This window comes from Pseudorca crassidens, chromosome 1, assembly GCF_039906515.1.
Source record: "Pseudorca crassidens isolate mPseCra1 chromosome 1, mPseCra1.hap1, whole genome shotgun sequence".
NCBI lineage: Eukaryota > Metazoa > Chordata > Mammalia > Artiodactyla > Delphinidae > Pseudorca > Pseudorca crassidens.
In genome coordinates, this window is record NC_090296.1 from 85,067,196 (window position 1) to 85,077,296 (window position 10,101).

Below are 10,101 nucleotides of genomic sequence, written 5' to 3' on the forward strand. Positions count from 1 at the left end.
GACCCTTGAAAATTTATGCTAAGTGAAAGAAGCCAGCCACAAAATAACACGTGGTGTATGATACCATTTAAATGAAATACTCAGACTGTTGGTTGTTTAGGTCTGGGAGAGGTATGAGGGAGGTGCGGGGTAACAACTAATGGGCATGGTATTCCTTTCAGGAAAGAAAAGATGTTCTAAAATTAGATTGTGGTGGTGGTTGCACAACCCTGAGGATATACTAAATAAAACCTGAATTGTATATTTATTTATTTGGCCGCACAGCATGAGGGATCCTATAGTTCCCCAAGGATCGAACCTGCGGCCCCTGCAGTGGAAACAGATTCTTAACCACTGGACCGCCAGGGAAGTCCCTGAATTGTATACTATTAAATGGGTGAATTGTATGGTATGTCAATTATATCTTAGTAAAGCTCTTAAAAATAGTTTGTGGTTGATATGTTCACAATGTGTTCATCAAACCACAGTGAATTATCTTCTGGTTTACATGAATGTTCTTCCTATTTGTCTGCTCCTTCTTGGTATCTATGTGTATCTCTTTCTCCTTACCCTCCTTTTGGAATGTTATTCACATTCCTTTTCTCTTATACTCCATACTCAAAGCCTTGAAAATATGGTACATGTCCATGACTTCAAAGACCATTTACATAGTGATACATTCCAAATCTCTCTAGCTCAGATCTTTTTCTTGCTCTATATCCACATATATCCAACTGCCTATTAGATACATCCATTTCAAAATTCCAAATGTATCCTTAATGGGAAACATGTAAAATTCAACTTCCTATGGAATCACTGTTCCTCTAATTGACCTCTCAGTGCAACCTGTCTATAAATGGCACCAACTTTCAAACAGATGTTCAAAACAGAAACCTGGGAATCAACCAAGACTCTTCCTCTTCTTTACCACCCATATTCAATTGGTCTTTTGATTCATTCTACTTACTAAATATCTTTCAAAAATGTATTCCTCTTCAGATTACCAACTTCCATATCCCTGTCAAATGCAAGCATTCAACATCTCCCCCAAATCAATGCAAGAGTTTTTGTACAAGTCTCCCTCATACTATTCTTGCCCCCTTTCAGTCCATCCTCCAATTTAAACCAGGATTATCTAAAATCTACATTTCTGATCATCTTAGTTTCTTATTCATAATTCTTCAATGGTCTCCTTTAGTCTATAGGGTAAAACATAAACTCAACAAGACATATCCTCAGTGCGCTTACATTCCTTTGGGAATTACATTTTCCCCACTGTGGACAGTGTTGCCTGCCTCAGTAGGACGATAAATCAAGGTGCCCTGGATGGGTGGGTTTATGAGATAAAGTCAATTATGCCCTCTCAGAATTTTGAATCCTGAGTCAAATTATGCGGGGATGGAAAAAAAAAAAAAGTACTGGCACTCAAGTCACTCTGACAGAAAGTTGAATAGTTCCTGCTGCCTAGAGTTCTGCAGCTGCCCTTGATCCTAATTCCAAGCCTAGTTCTCCAGCTTTCCCATCAATTCTGTGAGCCACTCATCTTTCCAATAAATCCTTTTTGTTTACATTAGCCAAGTCAGTTTTTTTGCTTATGACCAAAAAACCATAACAGAAACATGGACCCTATTTCCCAGCCTTATCTCTCATAATACACCCTACATGTTTTCCTCTCTTGTAATAGTGAACTCCTTGTAGTTTTCTTAGCCAAAATGCACCCTTCCCTTACCTCTTTCAAAGCCCTTTGACACACAACACAGTTGCAAGGGCAAGTGCTATCTCCTCTCCAAGGCTACTCTGCCTCCTTCATCCCAATCCCCACCAGCAATTCACTGGTACACCTTAAACACAACTATTATTAAGCAAACTATGGATGGCATCCCAACAAGTTACACAATAATGAAGAGAATTTCTTTCTCTTTTCTCCCTCATTCCTGGAACTTGCCATTTTGGCTCTTCTTAAGGAATGTTTCCTTTAGAATGTGTTTCCATTACAAAGCTTTTATTTAAAACATTCAGGGTTTAGCCATCAGGTGCCTTTCAAGTTATAAACAGTAATGCTCTTTGGGGAATTTGAGAACTCCAGAATGTGGAAATATCTCATATAAATCAGAGGGGCTACTGTTGCAATGTGGAGAGATCAGCAGCATTGGGCTTAAGTTACTGGCTCTTCTGGTTTACATTACAATTAAATGCTTTTCATCAACTGCTCCATATCTACCAGTTTACACTCTAGTTCATTGAGGAAAGAGAGGGGAAAATAAAATATTAAAAGTGGATGCCTCTGGGGAAAAGTACTAAGGTCAGGAAAGGATGGGGCAGGGATATTTATTTTCATCATAAGCCTTTCTCTATCATTTATTTTATAACCATGGGCATATATTACTGTTTCTTTTAAAATTTGTTTAAATTTTATCTGACTATATTAGCAACACATATTTGCTTATTTTGTCCATTGATATCGTTACCAAATTGTTGCAGGAAGGTGGACCCCTTCCAGGGCCTGAGAGTGGGCTCTCGTCTAACACTGGGAAATGAATTGTCCGAGGAGACACAGGTGCTGACAAAGCAAGAGACTTTATTGGGAAGGGGCACCCGGGTGGAGAGCAGGAGGGTAAGGGAACCCAAGAGAACTTCTATGACACATGGTCACAGTCTCGGAATTTATGGTAATGGAGTTAGTTTCCGGGTTGTCTCTGGCTGATCATTCTGACTCAGGGTCCTTCCTGGCTCTGCACACATCACTCAACCAAGATGGATTCTAGCGAGAAGGATTCTGGGAGGCTGGTAGGACATATGGACTGGTGTCCAAACTGCTTTTGACCTTTCCCGAATTCTTCGAGTTGGTGGTAGCTTGTTAGTTACATCTTCCTTACCAGGACCTCCTGTTGTAAGGTAACTCGTGTGAGTGGTAATTATTGGGCCTGGCCAAGGCGGGCAGTTTCGATCAGTGGTTTCCCTAACAAAATTAGTCAACTGGACCTGCACTGGGGTCCTAGCTTGGGCAGAGACCCCCTGTCTCAGCCAGGTGGGTTTTTTTTCTGATTGGAGTCATGCAGCCAACAATGAAACTGATGCTGAGGCTGAAATAGCACAAGCTTTATTCAGTGACCAAAGAATGGAGAAGCAAAGAACCTAGTTTGCAAAGCAGCTTCTCAACTCAATTTCTGTGGAGACATCAAATATACAGGAAGGTCGAGTTAAAAAGGAGGGAATTGGAAAGAGTGGGAGGAATATTCATGAGTTATCCCAGAACAGGGGTGTGGTTTGGACCTGGAACTGATGCAACTCTCCTTTTCAGTCCTTGTATGGGCTTCTCTGGTTGTGGTCATGGCAATCGTCAACTGTCATGGCTTTGGTGGATGTGTCATTTAGCATGGTAATGTATTACAATGAGTGTATAATAAGGCTCAAGGTCTACTGGAAGTCAAATCTTCCACCATCTTGGGCCTAGGTGGTTCTAACCAGTTCTCGTTTTTTCTCTTTGCACCTTCCTCCGAAAACTTTAGTAAGAGTAATTAGTTTCTATTCAAGGGAGGGGCAGGGTTATGATTCTGGGGCTACAGCCTTGGTAACAATATCATTTAACAAAATGTTGCAACTCTAATGATTATTTCCCCCACACCCAGTAGACCAGTGGCTTCCAAATGTTTTTAAAATAAACTTTATTGAGGCATAGTTTATGTACAATAAAGTGCACATACATTTCAATGAGTTTTGACAAATGTATACATTGGTGTAACCACCACCACAATCAAGATATACAACATTCATATCACCTGAAAAAAATTCCCTTGTGCCCTATTGCAGTCAATCCCCAACCCCTTTCCCTAGCCCCAGGCAACCACTCATCTGCTTTCCTGTCACCATAGACTAGTTTTGTTTTTACTAGTTTCATATAATAGAATCATGCAGCATGTACTCTTTTGCATCTGGCATCTTTTGCTCAGCAAAATTTTTTCAGATTTGTCCATGTTATGTGCATGATAGTTTGTCCTTTTTATTGTTTAGTACTAGTCTGCTGTATGGATATACTGCTTTTGGTTTATCCATTCACGTGTAGCTGGAAATTAGGATTCCAGTTTAGGGCTATTAAGAATAAAGTGGGGACTTCCCTGGTGGCGCAGTGGTTAAGAAGCCACCTGCCAACGCAGGGGACACGGGTTCCATCCCTGGTCTGGAAAGATCCCACATGCCGTGGAGCAACTAGGCCCATGCACCACAACTACTGAGCCTGCGTGCCAAAACTATTGAAGCTTGCACACCTAGAGCCCGTGCTCCGCAACAAGAGAAGCCACCGCAATGAGAAGCCGGAGCAACTCAATGAAGAGTAGCCCCTGCTCGCCGCAACTAGAGAAAGCCCACGCGCAGCAACGAAGATCCAACGCAGCCAAAAATAAATTAATTAATTAATTTAAAAAAAAAAGAATAAAGTCATCGTGAGCATTTGTGTCCAAGTCTTTGTGTAGATATATGCTTTCATTACTCTTGGAATAAATCCCTAGGAGTGGATTGTGGGGGTGAAACTGGCAAACTGTTTTCTATAGTGGTTGTACATTTTATTTTACTTTAAAGGGTGGTTTTTAGTTTCTTTTTTAATTAATTAAAAAAGACCCTGTGTGGCACACAGGGTCTTCGTTCAGGCATGCAGGATCTTTCGTTACGGTGCACGGTCTCTTCGTTGCTGCGCTTGGGCTTCTCTCTAGTTGTGGTGCACAGGTTTTCTCTTCTCTAGTTGTGGCGTATGGGCTCCAGAGTACGTGGACTCTGTAGTTTGCAGAATGCAGGCTCTCTCGTTGAGGTGAGTGGGCTCAATAGTTGTGGCGCGCAGGCTTAGTTGCCCTGCATCATGTGGGATCTTAGTTCCCTGACCAAGAATCGAACCTGTGTCCCCTGCCTTAGAAGGTGGATTCTTTACCACTGGACCACCAGGGAAGTCCTGCCTGCTTGGATTTTGACTGTGATTGTAATGAATCTATACATCAATTTGGGGATAATTTACATCTTAACAATGATGAGCTTTCCATGGTATATTTCCCATTTATTTACATCTTCTTTAGTTTCTTTCAGAAGTATTTTGTAGTTTTCAATACACAAGTCTTGCATGTATTTTATTGAGCATATCCTTAAGGATATCATGTTTTTGGACATTATTGTAAATGATATTTTAAAAAATTTCAGTTACTGATTGACCATTGCTAGTATTTTTTGTATACTCACATTTTTTTATATTGGCAGTATACCCTGTAACATTGCTAAATTCACTTATGGGTCCTAGTAGCTTTTTGTAGATTCCTTAGGATTTTATATGCACATGATCACGTCATGTAAAAATACAATTTTACTTTTAAAACTTCTAATCTATATGCTTTTTCTTTATTTTTTCTGGCTTTATTCCACTAGTTAGTACCTACAGTACAATTTCGAATTGAAGTAGTGAGAGCAATTATCCTTTCTTGTTCTCTGTTATATAGGGGAAACATTCAGACTTTCACCATTATAAGTGTGATGTTCGTAATAGTTTTTTCCCCCAATTTAAAAAAATGTGGGGGCTTCCCTGGTGGCGCAGTGGTTGAGAGTCCGCCTGCCAATGCAGGGGACACGGGTTCGTGCCCCGGTCCGGGAAGATCCCACGTGCCGCGGAGCGGCTGGGCCCATGTGCCATGGCTGCTGAGCCTGCGCGTCCGGAGCCTGTGCTCCGCAACGGGAGAGGCCACAGCAGTGAGAGGCCCGCGTACAGAAAAAAAAAAATTAACATCTCATTCATTTTTAAATGTGCTGTTCACTGGTATTTTTAAAAATAAATTTATTTATTTACATTTTATTTTTGGCTGCATTGCGTCTTTGTTGCAGCGAGCGGGGTCTACGCTTCGTTGCAGTGCATGGGCTTCTCATTGCAGTGGCTTCTCTTGTTGCAGATCACGTACACTAGGCACGTAGGCTTCAGTAGTTGTGGCGCACGGGCTTAGTTGGTCCGCGGCATGTGGGATCTTCCCAGACTAGGTCTCGAACCCATGTCCCCTGAATTGGCAGGCAGATTCTTAACCACTGCGCCACCAGGGAAGTCCTGTGCACTGGTATGAAGTATCTTCATATTGTTGTGCAACCATCAATCTCCAGAATTCTTTCAACTTGCAAAATTGAAACTCTACAAACAATAACTCTCCACTTCTTTCTCCCAGCCCAAGCAACCACCATTCTACTTTCTGTCTCTATAATTTTGATTACTCTAGATACCTCATATTTATTTTTTGTGACTGGCTATTTCATTAACCATAATGTACTCAAGTTTCATCCACGTCATAGCATATTGCAGAATTTCCTTCCTTTTTAAGGCTGAATAACATTCCATTGTATGCATATACCACATTTTACTTATCCATTCATCTGTTGATGGACACTTGGGTTGCTTCCACCTTTTGGCTATTGTTAATAATACTGTTATGAACATGGGAAACAAATATCTCTTCAACACTCTGTTTTCAGTTCGTTTGGGTATATATCCAGAAGTGGAACTGCTGGATAATATGGTAATTGTTTTCAATTTTTTGAGGAACACCATGCTGTTTTCCATAGTAGGTGCACCATTTTACATTCCCACCAACAGTGTACAAGTGTTTCAATTTGTCCACAACCTTTCAAACATTTATTTTCTGTTTTTTGATAGTAGCCATTCTAAGGGGTGTGAGGTGGTATCTCATTGTAGTTTTGATTTGCATTTCTCTAATGATTAGTGATGTTGAGCATCTTTTCATTTGCTGATTGGCCATTTGTATATCTTCTTTGGAGAAATGTCTATTCAAGTCTGTTGTTTGTTTTTGAATCAGGTTGTTTGGTTTTTTGTTGCTGAATTTTAGGAGTTCTCTATATATTCTGGCTTTGAATCCCTTATCAAATACATGATTTGCAAACATATTCTCCCATTCTGTGGGTTGTCTTTTTATGCTTTTTTTTTTTTTTTTGGCTGAGCAGCATGTGAGATCTTAGTTCCCCAACCATGACTCTTGAACACGTTTGCCCTGCAGTCCTGTAGTGGAAGTGCGGAGTCCTAACCACTGGACCACCAGGGAATTCCCTTTACTCTTTTAATATTGTCTTTTCGTGCACAAATTTTTACAATTTTCACAAAATCCAGTTTGTCTATTTTTTCTTTTTTTGCCCGTGACTTTGGTGTCAGTAGTAGGTTTTTTAAAAAAGAACTTTATTAAGTAGAGTAAGTCCCCTGCTAATCCTAGTTTGCTGACAGTTTTTTTGTTTTACCATGAATGGATGTAAAAGTTTGTCAAAAAAATTTTTTCAGTAGCTACTGAGATAATCACATGGTCTTTCTCCTTTATTCTGTTAATTCGATGTATTACATTTTCACATTAAACCACACTTGCATTCCTGGGATAAACTCCATTTGGTCATGATGTATTATTATTTTTATATATTTCTGGATTATATTGCCAACATTCTGTTACTGTTGCAACTTTAGTGTCTATGTTCATAAGATATATTTATCTGTAGTTTTCTTTTCTTGCAATTTTGTTGTCTGCTTTTGGTATATGGTAATGCTGGCCTCATAAAATGAGTTGGGAAGTGACCCTTCCTTTTTTTTTTCCTGGAAGGAATAGTATTATTGCTTCCTTAGATAGAAATTCACCAGAAAAGCTATCTGGGAACAAAGTTTGTTTTAGGGAAGGTTTTAAATTATGAATTCAATGCATTTAGTTGATTTTGGACTATTCAGGTTTTCTATTTCTTCTTGAATCAGTTTTGGTATTTTGTGTTTTTCAATGAATTTGTCCACTACAACTAAGTTTTTCAATTTGTGGGCATAGAATTGTTCACAGTAGTCCCTTGTTATCCTTTTTTTTTTTTTAGTATTATTATTTATTTTTGGCTGCGTTGGGTCTTTGTTGCTGCGCGTGGGCTTTCTCTAGTTGCGGTGGGTGGGGGCTACTCTTCATTGCGGTGCTCAGGCTTCTCATTGTGGTGGCTTCTCTTGTTGCGGAGCACAGGCTCTAGGTGCACCGGGTTCAGTAGTTGTGACACAAGGGCTCAGTAGCTGTGGCTCAAAGGCTCTAGAGCACAGGCTCAGTAGTTGTGGCGCACGGGCTTAGCTGCTCCATGGCATGTGGGATCCTCCCGAACCAGGGCTTGAACCTGTGTCCCTTGCATTGGCAGGCGGATTCTTATCCACTGCGCCACCAGGGAAGTCCCTATCCTTTTAATATATATATATATATACAGGATCTGTAATAATAATCTTTCATTTCTGATATTGGTAATTTGTGCCTTTTTAAAAAAAAATCTTGGTCAGTATGGGTAAAAGTTTAACAATGTTACTGATCTTACAGGTTTTGGTTTTATTGATTTTTTCTCTCCAGTTTTTTTTTTTTTTTTTTTTTGCGGTACGCAGGCCTCTCACTGTTGTGGCGTTGCGGAGCACAACGGCCATGGCTCATGGGCCCAGCCGCTCCACAGCATGTGGGATCTTCCCGGACCGGGGCACGAACCCGTGTCCCCTGCATCGGCAGGCGGACTCTCAACCACTGTGCCACCAGGGAAGCCCTCTCCACTTTTAATTTTATTGATTTCTATTCTTTTTAAAATAATTTTATTTATTTATTTATTTATGGCTGTGTTGGGTCTTCGTTTCTGTGCAAGGGCTTTCTCTAGTTGCGGCAAGTGGGGGCCACTCTTCCTCGCGGTGCGCGGGCCTCTCACTATTGCGGCCTCTCTTGTTGCGGAGCACAGGCTCCAGACGCGCAGGCTCAGTAATTGTGGCTCAGGGGCCTAGTTGCTCTGAGCCATGTGGGATCTTCCCAGACCAGGGCTCGAACCCGTGTCCCCTGCATTGGCAGGCAGATTCTCAACCACTGCACTACCAGGGAAGCCCGTTGATTTCTATTCTTATCATTATTTGTTTCATCCTACTTAGCCCAAGTTTAATTTATTCTTCCTTTTCTAGCTTAAGATGGAAGCTGAGATCAATGGTTTTAGATCTTTCTTGTTTTATTGTGTAAGTATTTAAAGATGTAAGTTTCTTTCTATGCTTATCTTGAGCTGCTTTTTACTGCAACCAATAGTAAAAGTACACATACTCTAGCATACAACAGAGAAAAAAAAGTTTCACAAAATACTTTTCTTTACTATGTATAATGCACTGATATTCTCTATTCTATTCCATTGTTTAAGAAATGCTGTTCATGACTGACTAAATTGAAGCATAGTTTCGACATTTTTTTTGACATTTTTTATTTGCAATATATATATTAAGATTGGGTTGCTAATTATACCCTGATTACAATTTGACAGCTTTTCATATTTAAGGAGATCTACCAAATTATAGAGTTACAGGCTCAACTCCTGTTGAGTATATGGAATAGAATGTATTAAATTTTGTCTTAGGGTAAACCTAGCAATTTAGCTAAGATTGTTTCTCATTTTGTATAACAATAAATATCATTTTCTATGACATCCCTGATGAGAGTTCCAAGTCATTTCAAAGATGTCTTTCATCATGAGTATATAGACTTTGGTTTTATTTTAGGGTTTATATGATTGAAATATTTTACCCATAATAATGTCCTTACTTAGAGATCAGGGACATTTATCAGAATTCAAATATTCCCAGTATGTATGTTTTCATTAATCTTCATGGTATCTAATGCAGGTAAGTTACAAAAAATGACAGGAAACCTTTCAGGTTTATGGATAAAGAAGTTAGAATTTTGAAAGTCAAAAACATGCAATGCCTCTCAAGAAAAAAATCGAATGCTGTCAATGGTGCATCATTACTACAAAAATTGGAGTGGCAATATAATTGGTTAACACTTTTGAAAAGTAACTTAGCAAGAGCTGTAAAAAACAAAACCAAGAAAACCTCTTTGACCTACTTCTGGAATTTCATTCTGACAAAATGATTCAAAACATGGAAAATGCAGGAAATAAGGAATGGAAACACCCTGAATATACCAAAACAGAGCTAAGTAAACCATGGTGTATCCGCTTAGAAATATTATGTAGTCATAAAAATCTTGGGAATTCCCTGGCGGTCCAGTGGTTGGGACTCTGCGCTTTCACTGCTGAGGGCCCAGGTTTGATCCCTGGTTAGGAAACTAAGATCCCACAAGC